At 39.8% G+C, this 15,322-nt stretch overlaps 1 long non-coding RNA gene across 1 annotated transcript in view; it reads left to right on the forward strand.

The window, feature by feature from the left end:
* LOC145720567 (uncharacterized) overlaps nt 1-11,456 on the forward strand; it is a 136,387-nt gene extending 124,931 nt beyond the window's left edge. The window contains exon 7 of the long non-coding RNA XR_014143635.1: nt 11,415-11,456. This is a non-coding gene — a long non-coding RNA (uncharacterized LOC145720567). The remainder of the gene's footprint in view (nt 1-11,414) is intronic.
* Nucleotides 11,457-15,322: the final 3,866 nt, after the last annotated feature.

The following is a 15,322-nucleotide window of genomic DNA, read 5'->3' on the forward strand; positions in this document are numbered from 1 at the left end:
CAACGATTCATTAGTTGCATATAACCCAGTGCTCATCACCACACATGCCCTCCTTAATACCCATCACCCTGATACCCCATCCCCCCAACCCCCTCCCTGCTGTCTGTTCTCTACAGTCTCTAAAGGTCTGGTATGATCATGTCACTTTCTTGCTTAAAACACTTGAAGCAAGGGTGCCTGGATGGCCCAGTCATTAAGTGTCTGCCTTTGGCTCAGGTCATGATCCCAGGGTCCTGGGATTGAGCCCCGCATCGGGCTCCCTGCTCCGCAGGAAGCCTGCTTCTCCCTCTCCCACTCCCTCTGCTGTGTTCCCTCTCTCGTTGTGTCTCTCTCTGTCAAATAAATAAATAAAATCTTAAAAAAAAAAAAAAACACTTGAAGCAACCCTCATCACTAATATACTATGTGAAAACGCCCAGCACTGGACTTAGCTCACAAGGGTGTGTCAAATCTGATCCTACAAAAGTGTCTAATAAGACAGGTCTTCTCTGACACTATGTCCACACTACCCTGCAACTCCCCACCCCTTTAATCTCACTACTCTTTAATATGACTTATTTTCTTTCTTCTTAGCACCCAACACCATGTATTTATTTGTTCTTTCCTTGTTTTTGTTTATTTTCTGTCTCCCTCAACTAGAATGTAAGTTTAAAGAGAAAAAGGACTTTGCTTTGTTTTTTGTCGTGTCCCTGGTCAGTAGGGGGCTAGCAATTGGCACATAACACATAAATAATGTGTTAAGTGCATGAATAATGAAGCACTAGGTTGAATAGAAATCCATTCTTTAACTGAGGGGCTCTGATTAGGATGATTATTTAACAATTCTTTAATGTTATCCTTTCTTGACTGGAAAATACCACCTAACTATCCTCTCTCAATTTTTAGGACCAACTTCCCTGCCCTTTTTCAAATCTTATAATGGGAGAAACTGCAGCCTCTCCCACCCTGTGTCCCTGGTGAATATGACCAAAGGCATTGGCCATGCCTACTTCAGAGGCTCTCTGAGAGCCGCCATAGGCAGCTGTCTAGTATCTCAGTAGGGCCTCACTTTGGGCATGGCCGACTCCAACCCAAAGGGTCACTAGCTCATTTCCAAATGTGCTGTTTATGAGGAGTGATCCAAATAACCACTCCACAATCCAAGAGGCCGCACACTGGTTCTATTCAGCTGTGACACTGCCCAAAAGCTACTGCAAGTTTCACTAAAGTACAGAGGAAATATCAGACTTCCTTTGCATTATCAGACACACTTTTTACATGACTTCTTTATTGGGTTTTATATCTTGAGGGGGGTCTTAATAGGATGAAAGGGAGGCTTGCTAGGTGCAAATGAGTGCCGTTCAACTATTTAAAGGCACATTTAATTAAACTGGATTCATTGCCTGCATGGGGCAAGTTAAATGAAAACTAAATAGATGGAGTATGATTACATATTATTAAGAAGAGAGACAGCTCTAGAGACCAAATTCTTTTAACACAACATTAAGCTGAGCTCATTTCATATGCACAGTTTAGCACCGGCCTATAAGGAGAACGTGTTTTGAGAAAATCAGCAGAATGGTTATGAGCTCTAAACAGCTTTTAATAAAATGCAATGTTTCAGGGAAGAAGCAGCTTCTAAACTTCACTTAAATATGCTAATTAAAGAAAATGAAGTTTCCCACTGATTCCAGGTTCTCTTTGTTTTCCACTTTTTATGCTCATCTCATCCAGGCTACTTTCTGCCTTATTTTATAAACTCCCAGAAATGCTTCAGAATCCTTATTAAAAAGATTTCAGGACTTGCTGAGAGTTGGGGGGGAAAAAAAAACCTGAGTCTGGCAAATTGATGACTTTAATTGGCTATCTGGATCTGACTGACCACAGACTAAAGCTTCTAGCTGGTGTCTAGACTATTTTGACCAAAAAAGCCCCATCAAGTTTGGCAGTAATAATAAAAATAGTTGTAACCTGTTGAGTCTTTTGAGTAAGGCAGGTACTTTCCAGACATCACCTAACTGGATGCCTACCATCACCCTAGAAGGTAGGTACTGATATCCACAAAGATGGGAAGGTCAAGGGAAATAGTCTGTGGTGTTGCTGGTATTCAAACTCAGGTCTGGCTAACTCCAAAACCTCTGCTTACTCACTGATAACACCTGCCCTGCTCCCATCTAGGGTGTTACAAGCCTGGAGGAGGGAGTGATATTTTAAAAGTACATAAAATGGTCAACATAACTTTATATTACAAAATAGGAAAAATAACCTGCAATGACTTGAAACCCCTTTGAGGAAAGTTTTACAAAGTGTTCTTGGTTGCTGGTCCATAGGTTAAAAAAAGATTCTGAGAAACATTGATCTGATTTACTCACCCTTGAGTTGTCTTTTGACTTTGTCTCACCATTCCTGGCTCTTCTGAGTGCAACACCTTGGTGTAACTTCATGGAATCAGATCTCCCCCACTTTCCATCCCTGTGGCCTGAGCTGTGTCTACCCTACCCTTTAGTTCCATGAATTTGTACACATCCTTGGTCTGGTCAACAGAGCCCCAAATTGGCGCATTCCAAGAAATGAGCATCAGCCTTCATACTTTTGGCTCAAACTATTGAAAAGAGATACTGTCTAAGGTTGCTAAGTCAGTAAAATATATGTATGGCATTGCTGGTGGTTCTGTTGCCATCATGAGGGAGAGCCTGCCTGAAGATGAAGACAGACCCAGACGTGGAGAGGCACAGCATCCTGATGACATTGTTAGAGAACCTGTGTCCAGCAATGTATAAATTTGAACATTTATACATGGACTTTCCAAGTTCACAAACCAACCAATTCCATTTTGTTAGCCAATCTGAGTTGTTTTCTCTATCACTAGCATCTGAAAAAGTACACCCTTCCCCATCCTTTCCAATTTTATAGTTGTAGAACCTAAAGCTCAGAGAGGGAGAATGATTTCCTCAAAATTTTTACTACTAGTTAGTAATATATCTAAGCCTGGAATCTAGGGCCCCTTCCTCCCAAGTCAGTTTTGTCTCCCTAGATCATTCTTTCTTAAAGTGTGATTACCAGATCAGTAGTATCAGCATCATCTGGAACTTGTTAAAAATGCAGATTCTCCAGCCCCATTCCATATCTACTGAATCAGAAACTAAGGGTAGGACAGAGCAATCTGTGTTTTAAATAGTCCTTCAGGTGACTCAGATACCTGTTCAAGTTTGAGGACCACTTCTCTAGATCAATGTTTTTCAAATTTTTGAAGTGGCAGAAACATTTTCCTTAAACAGAATATTGCCTAAAAGCTCAATATAAATACAGGTAAGTGAAGTCATTTTGCTTGAGATGGAGATGAGGAGACTAGAGATCTATTTGTTCCTGAAGACATATGGCAGCACCTGAGAACATTTCCGGGGACACTCTAGGACCCCATGAGATACAATTTGGATAAGGATTGGTGACATGCTCTGTTAATGAGAAACTGCCCCAATTCACATCACATTAAGATACTTTCCCACTAATATTTATGCTCAAATTTTCTATCATTTCTGAAGCTCTGTTTTAGGGTGAGCTATTCACAAATATCTACATAAAAAAGAGGACTTTTGAATATTTACAGAATCAGAAGGGGAAGTTGGGATTAGGGAGTACAAAGTAACAGAGATCTGCCTTGGGAGGTCCCAGTTCCTGGCAGAGCTCTCCTCCAAATATGCATGTGGATGTAGGAAGAGAAAAGGCAGCAGCTCTTTTAAAAAGAGCTAGGGACCTGAAACATTTGTGCCTGGAAATGGCATAGGAAGCTATGAATATTTCCCTTAAATATGTATTGCTCTAAATGTTAAAAATTCAGTCAGTCTACTTTAGACAAATTTATGAAAAACTGGAATGTGTCATGGAACCTAGTTTGCTTTGCCTTATGTTCACCTAGGCTTGCCTGGGGGAATTGTCTTCACAGAAAACTGTGTCTAAACCACCCATGCACACTGCAGCCTCATACGCTTTGTGTTCTACCTTCCCAGGTAGAGGACAGGGCAGTGTTCAAAAGAAGGAACCAATTGTTGGGGAAAGATTTGGGGTCAAGGAGATTTTTACAGCCCTTCTAGAAACACTGGTAATTGCTTCAGTGTCTTGGCAATGGCTAGTTATTATCCCTGAAATACTCTGTGACCTTCAACTCAGCCCATTTCCAAAACTTCCTATTATTATTATGTAATTTCAGGGATCACTAATAAGTTTAACTACCTCCCTATAAAACTATTCCTGTCTCCCTGTCTTGTCTTCTCTGACATTCTTTATAATATGTTCCCACTGACTCTTGTGCATGGCTGTTAAAATGTCCATCATATTTTAATACTAACAATAACATTTTTATAATAATAGATAATACATTTTACACTTATTATTATTAAGTATATATCTTTCCACTTTGTGGTGAAAGTAGAAACCATAGTGTTTTATCTGTGTATCTCAAGAGCCAGGCACAGCATCTGTCATACCATGGGGGCTCAAAAATACCTTTTCTAAAAAAAATAAATCCCTTACTAGGCCTACTCTCCCAGGGTCAGCTATGGAGCTTATTATCTTGAGAACTTAATAACAGCTGCCATGAATTGAATGCCTAATATAAGCCAGGCCCAGTGTCTAGTAGTTTCGGATGAGAAAACGGAGGCTCAGAGACATTATGAACTTTTTTGAGATCAAGTAGCTGGTAGAGCAAGGACTTAATCCTAGTCTTGTTTGATTGAAAAACCTTTGCTCTTATCATTATATCTATCTTTCCCTCTCTTTTAGTCACTCATTCATTTAACCCATGCTTAAGGAGAGCCTCCTTTACTTTGACAGCATGGGAGGGTATATGGACATTCCAAGGGGCTGTTGTCAAGGGTCCCTGACTTCCCTAAGCTCACAGAATGGTGGAGAGAAAGTCTCCCCACCCCCCCGCAACAAGCAAACAAACAGTATGATAAGGGGCTCTTGTCTTAGATTAAGTATTACTTTTCTTGAAATAATACAAACCTCTGAGTCCATAAGCAGTGATATCATAAAGAGATTGCCTGTGTTTCACTATATTCCCCTACAGAAACAAAGCCCATTCCTTTACAACACCCTCAGACTTGGAGGAAGATCAAATTAAGCAGGTTACCTTGGTACTGTTCATTATCCCAGGCTGCTCGCCTATCCCTTGCTCTAATTGCTAGCTTTCCTGGGCAGAGATATTTCCAAGCTGCACGCTCTGCACTTTCTCCTCCTTTTTAATATCATCAGATTTGAAATAGACATACGCTGCAGCACAGTTGCTGGAAATATTATAGAAGCCCAGTAGGAGATATTTGCATATTTATGAAAATAGTTTACCTTCTGCTATGACAATAACAAATGTTCACAATCTCAGCAGTTTGTTCACTCTGTCCAAGGAAAGAGCTAGGAGTATATCAGCAATTTAAGAATAACTTCTAGGGGATGGTTACAATATGATTTTCTTTTCTTAAAGTTATCATTCTAAGAGGTTTGGCGCAGGGGGCATAATTGCTCATGCAGACATAAACTTCTGGCCATGAGAAGCATGGAAACTTTTGGAATCCTCCCCAAAATTTGCTAAGAATTTAGGTCAGACCTTGCCAAACTTCATCTAACCCACCTATACTCTTAGTTCATATTCAACAAATATAATTTTTGTTGATTTTTTTGATAATAGTTAGGAGTGAACTGTCAGTCTCATGCGTGATTTTTAGCTTCTAAAAATCTTGCTGAGGATATTGAGCAAAGGAGGATGTAAATGTGATTCACCAATAGCTCATGGATAGCCTTTTTCTAGGAAGAGAATCAAGATCCCCAAAGAAATATTTTAAAACTGTAAGATGATAATTATAGTGTTTTTAATGACATTAAGTCTCTGTCAGCCAACATTTGTGTTGTACTATCTCCAGCTATTCTACCAGTTTACTGTAATTTTGAGATGGTCTAAAAGCAATGATCCCCATGTGGAACAGGATGAATGATATATTAGAAAGAGCAAAGGTTTTGAAGTTAGACACAAATCCCCACTCTCTTACTTTCTTGCAGTGGTCTTCAGGAAAAAAATCTTAACCTTTTTGAGCCTCAGTTTCATCAGCTGTAAAATCAGGATGGTCTCACCCATTTTGTATGGTTCTATAGGTTTGAAATTACAGAGAAACTGGGGATAGTTCTCAGCACAAAATGCTCCCAAAATGTTAGTAGGTGTTGAATAACCTTACCTCTTATTCAGTAACCATACTCTTAGAGTATGTATCTCACTTTTTACAATATTTGTGTTATAGTTATTGTATAGTTTCAGTGCTGCTACTAATTGTATTTGTTTCCTGTGGCCACTGTGACAAATTACCATGAACTTAGTGGCTTTCAACAGTAGGAATTTATTGTCTCACAGTTCTGGAGGCCAGAGTCTAAAATCAAGATGTTGGCAGCACTTGGCTTTCTCTGAAGGCTCTAGAAGATAATCTTTCCTTGCCTTTTCCAGTTTCTGCTGGCTCCATGGGTTCCTTGGCTAGTGACTGCATAACCCCAACCTCTGTATTCGTATGGCCTTCTTCTCTTTGTTTCCTCCTGCTGTAAGGTGTTATAAGGACATTTGCCATTGGACTTAAGGTACACCTAAATAATCCAATGATATCACTGGATTGAGCTCCTTAACCTACTTACATCTGCCAAGACCCTTTTTCCAAATAAAGTCATATTCACAGGTTCTGGTGATTAAGGCATGGGTATATCTTTGTGGGGACCACCATTCAGTCCACTACTAAAATATATTTTGAAACTACAGTGAACTGGCTTTAGAAGATATATTCCTTTAGTAGCATAGAATGATAAGTTAAAAATTTTAAGTAAACTATGACCTGAATGGATGCATAAAAGTTAACGGTATAATGGAATTTAGGTAAGATTGTCCTAGTTCATAATAAGCTTGGGTGAAAGGACTTTTACCGGACATCGATTGTAACAGCGATGTAAAATATTCCATATTCTGAGTACAGATATGATTATTTTAATATTAACATCCAAGTCTGAATAGCTCTGAACTTTTACCCTGCTTATTTGCAGTGAGCACAGTCTTCCTAGAACCACCCTGGCTCAAATATTTCTGTAAATCCCCAAGTAGGAGTAGGACATGGCAGTGAGTTGATTAACACAGTGAATCTTACACATTTTAAAGACTTGTTAGTTAAGTAGGAAATCAGAACCCCCTTGAGACTAATTTTAAGAGGGATATTCCAAGGCAACTAGCAGCTGGACTTCATAAATATTGGCCTCCACTTAAGTTCTTGGGAAACCCACTACTGCATCTAACATTTGTGAATGTTATAGTATTGGAGAATGCCACCTGTTTTGCCCTGCATCTTAGGTCTAGAGTCCTCATCATTGCCCCTTTGTAGTAAAAAGAGAAAAGCATCACTGTATTTGAATAAGGCAAAAGAATGATGCATCACCTGTGTAATCCATAGCTGGGTCCTCAGTTAGATAACCCAAGCTCCCAGGGGTTGCAGCAATTCAGTGCTTACCAGACCAGATATTGGTAATAAAGTTCTGGTACCAACTAACACACATTTTTCAGACTCACTAATGGCCTCCAACAATTTCAACCTTGGTGGGGAAGCTCAAGCAGATGTCCAGCCTCCCTACTCTCAGAATCCTGTTTTCCTTTTCTGCAATCTCATCTTCAACATAATTCCTGTTTTTCAGGCAATCTGTTGTATCTCTGAGTATAGAGCTCTGGAGGTCAGAATTCTATTCCCTTTTGTCCAAAGCTGCTTCAACCCTTATGCAAAAGAGGGATACAAATAGACACAGAAAAGTTATATATTTTATACCTTCACTTGGTATCAGCCCCTACCCACATCCCCAACATATTTTGTAAATTCCTTGGAAAAATATTATGTCTAAATAAACTGTGCTTCAAGACAAAGAGGAATGCAATCTTTACATTACAGGGACAAAAAGAAGTACAAGGATCAATGAGTGATGACCCACTGGGAGGCGTTCCCATGGGGAAAGAGTCAAAGACTAGACATATAGAATTCACTTCTCCCCTGAATCTTATCTTCTGGAGTTCATTTCTTTTGCAACACTGAAGACACTTGGAACATCTAAGGATAATAAGCTGGATCTTCATGGTCGATCTTGGTATGGGAGAAAAAGTATGAACCTTGGAATCAGAGGGACCTAGATTAGAATCCTAATCTACCATTTATTAGCTTTGCTTTCTTAAACAAGTTGCTTGGATTTTTTTTTTTTATTTGGACCATCATTAAGTTGAAAAAAATACTACTTAACTGAAAGCATTGCAGGAAAGATTAAATGAGAATTGAAAACTTTGAGCTTTTTCATAATAAGAATTCATTACCTTATAATTTAGTTTAAACTTTAATAATTTATATAGATAAAATTTCCATGGCATCTTTAACTCAGAGCATCTTTGTTGCTAGACCCATCTCTTTGGCTTGTTGTCTCTTCATCTTGGGATTCTCTGGCCTGCCATAAAGTTTGCTCCCTGATAAGTTACATGATGGGTGCTGAAGATTTAGATGAAAATACAGTCATTTTCAGAAATCTCTCTTTAAATAAATACACAAGATCTATATTCTCACCTTTCATTTGTCTTTAAAAATAAACCAATATAGATAGAACTTAAAGACACAGTTAAATACTAGTTTGAGATCACTCAACTCATTTGCATGGATGACCTCTACTTGAACTCATTTCTCTGGAAATAAAAGTTTAGTGCACTACTAATTCAACTTAGAAAGTAATTGGAAGACTTCAGCAAATGAGGAAAATTCTAATTTTAAAGGGACTGGGAACTTAATTCAAATGAAAAAAGCTTCATTGATGACATGAGTTAATTGTGCAGTTAACATGAAATAACCTTACCTAGCATTATGAAGACTCAAAGCGTCAGTTTGCAGGTATCAATGATTAAAAGATCTGTAACAGAAAATCACATTTCTTGAATTTTCTCCATGTTGTATAGTGAAAGAGACAGTCAAGGTCACTAGGGAGTCTAATACTTCCCATGAAATCATAAAGTAGAACCCCATTATAACCCCCAAATCTAGGCATAAAAGTACAGTTTCTTCAGATTCCAAGATATCATATTTCCTCTTTTTCAGGATCTTCATCTTCTACCTCTAAATGTTGTCAATCTCAGGGCTCAGTCCTAGACTTTCTTATACTACACCTGTTTGGAGACTTCATCCATTTCTCTGGCTATTAATACCATTCATATGCTACTGATGTCCAAACACTCCATCTCTCCAAGGTTGAGTCATGTATCAACCTACCTACTTAACATTACCACTGGGATGCCTCAAATTCATATCAAAAGTAACATGTTCAAAATTAAATCCTCTCTCAGTTTGGGTTCCCTAGAAGCAGAGCCTCAGACAGGGATTCTCAAGCGATTTATTGTACTGATATTGTTTTAGTGATAGTCAAGTGACTTATTTAGTGAGTGCCCTCAGGGAAAGGGGGGAGGAAAACAGGAGAGGACTGAGGAAAAGAGCTCAGTGAGACTAGCTCCAGCATGATCTCACTGGGAAACTCTGGAGTACAAATTGTACACTAAGTTGTTTTCACCTTGAGGCAAGGATGCTGGCCTTTTATAACCACATGTCAGGTTTCTGGATCATCACAAGTGGGATATTGGAGGACATAAATTTCTGAGTACTGCAGTTACTGTTTAACTTGTGAAAATTCTCCAGAGAAGGTAGTAGCTGTGAGCAATTAGCAGCTAACACTCATGGCAGCTGGGAAATGGATATATCTACCACTGAAGCAGGTAATAGCAGGGCACGAATAGCATCCACTAAAGATTCTCTTTTTTTTTTTTAATTTTATTTATTTATTTGAGGGAGAGAGAATGAGAGAGAGCACATGAGAGTGGGGGAGGGTCAGAGGGAGAAACAGACTCCCCGCCGAGCAGGGAGCCCGATGCGGGACTCGATCCAGGGACTCCAGGATCATGACCTGAGCCGAAGACAGCCGCCCAACCAACTGAGCCACCCAGGCGCCCTCCACTAAAGATTCTTAATTGACCCTCTCATCAGTGTGTGGCCTAAGTTCTACCTACAACTTATATCTGAAATCCACCCACATCTCAGCCAATTCCGCTTATAACTAGGCCAAGGTGACATCATATCTTTACCTACACTGGTAAAATGCTTCCAGCAGGTGATCCTCCGTCAACCTTAACTCACCAGCATACATTTTCCTCACAGAAGCCAGAGTCATTTTCTTTCTTTGTTGTTGGTGGTGGTGGTGTTGTTTTTAGTACAAATCTGATCACCTTCAAATCCTTTAATAGCTTCTTATTGCCTTTATAATTAATTTCAAACTCAAGACCAAAATCTAAAAGGCACTTCAGAATTAGGCTTCTGCTTCCAATGCCAACCTTACCAGAGGCCTCTTTTCTCTGTTTTTGATGCTGCCCTTTGGTCCATGCCTAGATTATTAAAGGCTTCTGTCTCATGGCCTTCATTCTTACTGTTTTCTCAGGTGAGAATGCTCTTTCAGATCTCTTTGGTTGGCTCCTCCTCACCACTCAGGCCTCAGATTCAAGGACACTTGTCTGAGAGAGGCCTCTCCTGACCTGCTTAGCTCATTGACAGCACTGATCACAATCGGCAAGGTTATTTTTTCTCTAAAATCCTGACTATTGAATGAGCCGGATTTGGGTATATGAAAGCAGAAAACAACTTTCTATTAACCTTGATCCTTTGACTCATTATCTTCCCACAATGGATAATCCCATAGCTTCTATTCCACTCAGATACTAAAATTAAAATCCAGTGAAGCATCTACACTTTAGTTTCTTTGACTTATGCTATTTGAAGCCTTTTAGCTCTCCCAGCTTGGGCCTGCCTCAGGCTAGAAAGACTGCATTGGACAAAAAGGGCAAGATCAGCTTCTTTACTATTCCCCTTAGCTTGCATTCCCTTCCTCTTCCCCCAGGTGTAGGCTCCCTGAACCTTCAGAATTGGAACAAAGCCAGAGCTAGGTGAGATATAAAAGGACTTAATTCACTTGAGTCATTGTAACCCCGCATCAGGCCTTCTATGTGCTGTAGGCCTGACTGCTAATTCTTTCTCAAGTTCGGGACTTCCAATCTTCAGTTATCTGACACAGTTAATACCTTAGGTACTGGTTGATTGCACCTACTTCAACTCCTGGCTTCTTACAACCTACTCCCCCAAACAACCATCTTGGGGTCATCTCACTCCTTTGAGTAATCCCCTTTTGAGATAACATGATTTACAGATCCCTTTTGCAGAGAATATATATGGAGCAGGGACAATGATTCAGCTTTGTACTGCCAAAGCAAAGGTACACAGGATGGTCTCAGCCCATTCAGGATGCTATAACAAAAATACCAACTGGATGGCTTAAAAACACCAAACATTTATTTTTCACAGATTTGGAAGCTGGGAAGTCCAAGATCATGGTGCTGGCCAATTTGGTGTCTGGTGAGAGCCTTCTTCCTCATTGATGGCCACCTACTCAGTATATCCTCACATGACAGAAGGGGCAAGGGAGCTCTCTGCGAACTCTTTTACAAGGGCATTAATCCCATTCATGAGGGCTCTTCCCTCATGACCCAATTACCTCCCAAGAGCTTTACCTCCAAACACCATCACATTGTGGATTGGTTTCAACGTATGAATTTGAGGGGGTAGGCACATTTAGACCATAGCAAATACTTTCCAATGAAACCTGCTACCAAAGGTTACTCAAAGGTTGCCTGAAGACTTTCAGCCATGAGTGGTAAGATGTCAGACCCTATGTCTTCCAGACTTCTCTTTCTGAGGATTAAACTTTCTGAGGATGAAATAATCTTCTCCCTTATAGCCTGAGCTGCTTGCTGACAACACCCTGTCCATCACTCTTTACTTCCAGGCCTCTCTTGCTTTCTGCTCTTTATAATCAAGAGGTGAGTTGGCAATAGATGGCAGAATCAATTTTATCCAATCCTCTTGTACAGGCAACCTCAAAGATCTAACACTTTGATTTAGAATTTGGAGTATAGTACACTATTCTCAGCTTTAGGACCTGGAGGGAACTGATATTTAGATTATAATCTTTATTTAGGATTTGAAGGGTCTCAGAAACCAGTCAGTATCAGGGATTTACAACCTCCCACAGTTACCCCCTGGGACTTTTGTTTAAAATGTAGTATTTAAACTTTTGAGTACTTTTTTTTCTACCCCAATTCTTGGTAAATTCTTCCCAAGTCATTCATCTTCTCACCTGCTTTCCCCAGAGGAGCTGATCAACATAAAACTGTCTATGTAGTTCTACAAGGTAAGAGGCCCTTGCACTCATCAGGCAGGTTTGGGTCTTACCAACGTTGTCTTACTTCAGCTACTCTTGCATCCCCCTGGGGATTCAGAGAACCACAATAATAGCTCTGTCTTTACATGAGGCAGAAAAAAAGAGAACTGACTGGAAAAATGTCTCTGTTATTGGGGGACTAGTACATCCTACTTATTATAAGAATTATTATTATAATAATATGTTAGCAGACCATCCTGCCAGAATCTTCTTTGTAGTAAAAGTAGTGAACTTCCTCTCATCAATACTTTCCTTTGTCAACACATATTGTTTCTCCAACTAATTAATGTGTATTTTCATGATCAGAGTGAAAAATAAGTTTTGCAACAAAACAAAACCAGAGGAAGGGTGTCTGTCCAGAAGAACTGAGGATTCTACTCTGGAAGCTCAGCCACCTGATGAGAAGACATCTAGCTTCCTTGAGGGGCTCCTTATGTGTCAGTAATGATTTTGTCAGGGTCAGTACAGGTGAAAATGCTGTGATTGGATGCTTGGAAAAAGGTCAAGAGGAAAATGTATATAGACAATTTAATAAATTTAACACACACACGACACACATTGTCCTTATCTTCTGTAAGACAAAGCCCAGCTCTGAATTTTTTTCCCCAAGTTTCTCCAGAACTAGTGAAAAGAAAAAGAGGAATGAGGAGAAAATTATTCTAAAAAGGAATGAGGGGAAAGGTACTTCAAAAGACGTCTGTGGAGACTGTCAGGTTTATTATCAACGTAAGTGAATGTTGGACCTTTTTTGGGAACTGGCAAGATCTGAAATAAGGGTAGGAAATCACTGGTCTTCCATAACAAATGAAGTGCCCAGGCCTAAAAATGAAGGTCTGTGAGTTCTGGTAAAATATCTAGAAACAAAGGAGCATTATAATTCTGCATTAGTACATAGATAGTTTCTTCTTCCCTGAAAACTATGTGGCAACGACAAATGTTTATCCTTTATGTATGGTACCTTATTTTGTTTTTGCAATTTAACTTGAAATCACACATCCTTCTAACATACTTCTAGCATCTCCCTGGAGCCTGACTGCCCAGATCTGTATCCTGGTTCTACTCAATGCATTTGCTGGCTGCCTATATGGCAAATTTGTGCATACTTGAAAAAGGTGCACTTCTTAAAAAATGTTTTACCTCCATCTGTCAAAAGTGTCAGAATATACTGATTTTGTTAGAATAAAACACCGTACTGCCATGTTCCGGAAAATCATCCTATTCAATATACAAATCTACCATGACTATAATGGGAATGGCAGACCCTTAGATGGGACACCTTTTGTGGTATACAACATATAAAAACCACCTTAGTTCTGCTCTTTTTTATCTATTTGAGCTTATACAATTATTTAACCTTTCTCTGTTTCTGTAAAATGAAGCCAATAATAGGTTTCTGGGGATTAAATTAGTTAATGTATATGAGGTACTTAGGTACTTGGCAAATAGGAAGCATTCAGTAAATATAAATTTTAATCATTACTGATGAAGAAATATACTTTGATTAGCCAGCTTCTTCAATGATTTCCAAACAGTAAGGGGAAAAGCTGGGATATGAATTGGGTCTGGTTTCTCTCACCCAGTGTTCATCTTTTTGCCACTGATTCATGACAATTCCTGGTCGGGGATGTGCTGTGTTGTCAAACATCAAATGCTTTGCTTGATCAACACTGACTTTAACTGAATGGAAAGTGGCTGTGTGATAATATGTTACTTCAAGGAATAGTATAGATACACATTCTATTGTTTGCATTTAAATTTAAAAAGTGTAAATAGTTCCCTCCAGAAAATCAGGTGGTTCTGCTCAGTGTACAGTTCCTTTTTGTTATCTAACTTCTTGTAAAGAATGTCCTGTGTTTACTACCTAATTTGGGACTTATGTAATTATAGCCTGTAAAATATAATCTTTTAGAACTATGTCCTTTTGAGAGTTTATGGATTCTTAAAAATCAAAGCCCTGGTCATGGGAAGAAAGTTTGCAAACAACTATGAACCCTGGAATGGCATGGGAAATGGGTGCCCATATTCCAGACCAGACCTGTCTCTCAGTTCATGTTCCCCTTAAAAGCAAAGGAGATGGCCCCTGTGGGACCTGAAACAGCCTCAGAGCATGGGAGGCAGTTCCCCTCTCACTCCTTCTTCTCACAATGTTCCTGCCAGTTCCCCTCTGATAAAAGCCCCCCATCTCATCCCAGCCTGTTAAAAGTAAGCAAGCTTGGCCCTACTTCATATCCTAAAGACCCCCCGCCATATGCATCTTCAGATATTTTGGGGAAATTAACTTCTGACAGCTAGAAATGAACAAAATCACATCTTGTGTGCCTATTCATGGAGCTGCTTGCCCTGAAATTTATTTCTCTGCTTTTCCCTTGCTCTGCTCTGGCACAAAGTGTAAGGAGGCAGTGACAGGGGAAGGTTGACTAACCCCCATAGGCTGTGTTTTCCAGAGTCCATGCTGTGTCCACAGGCACACACTTATGGATGGGTTTGGACAAGGAGGGCACTGATGGAAGGTTGGAGGTTGGTGGGAAGAAGGGAGAAGGTGCCACTTCTCTGCCTATGGTAGGGTTTCCAATATCAGCTGCTTATCCTCTGTGTCTTCAGCAAATCTTGCAATGACCAACTTGGCTCCAGCTTACATGGAATGCCTCCCTCCCCAGGGCTCCAGTGACAACACTCCTCTCTTGTCCCTTCCAACTTGGGATTGTAGGGGCCTCCTGTTGTTGCTCATCTCTGTTGCTTCCCTCTGTACTGAGTGGCTTTATAGAATGCTCCCTGCCCCTATACAACTTTGGAACCAATTCCCTGTGTTTGTTTTACATACTTGGATTGGTTTCTGTTTTCCTGGTTGGGCCCTGACTGATAGAGGCTGATTTTACAAAAGGTGGTTGTGGTGAGGTAGAGTCAAGCATAAACTCACGAACATAGTATGTAGAAGAGAATATGCTGTGAGGAGTATATGTGTTGTGGGAAATGATTCAGATTAAGAATAAGA

Source organism: Leptonychotes weddellii, chromosome 3 (assembly GCF_054177405.1).
Source record: "Leptonychotes weddellii isolate Sample4059 chromosome 3, ASM5417740v2, whole genome shotgun sequence".
Lineage (NCBI taxonomy): Eukaryota > Metazoa > Chordata > Mammalia > Carnivora > Phocidae > Leptonychotes > Leptonychotes weddellii.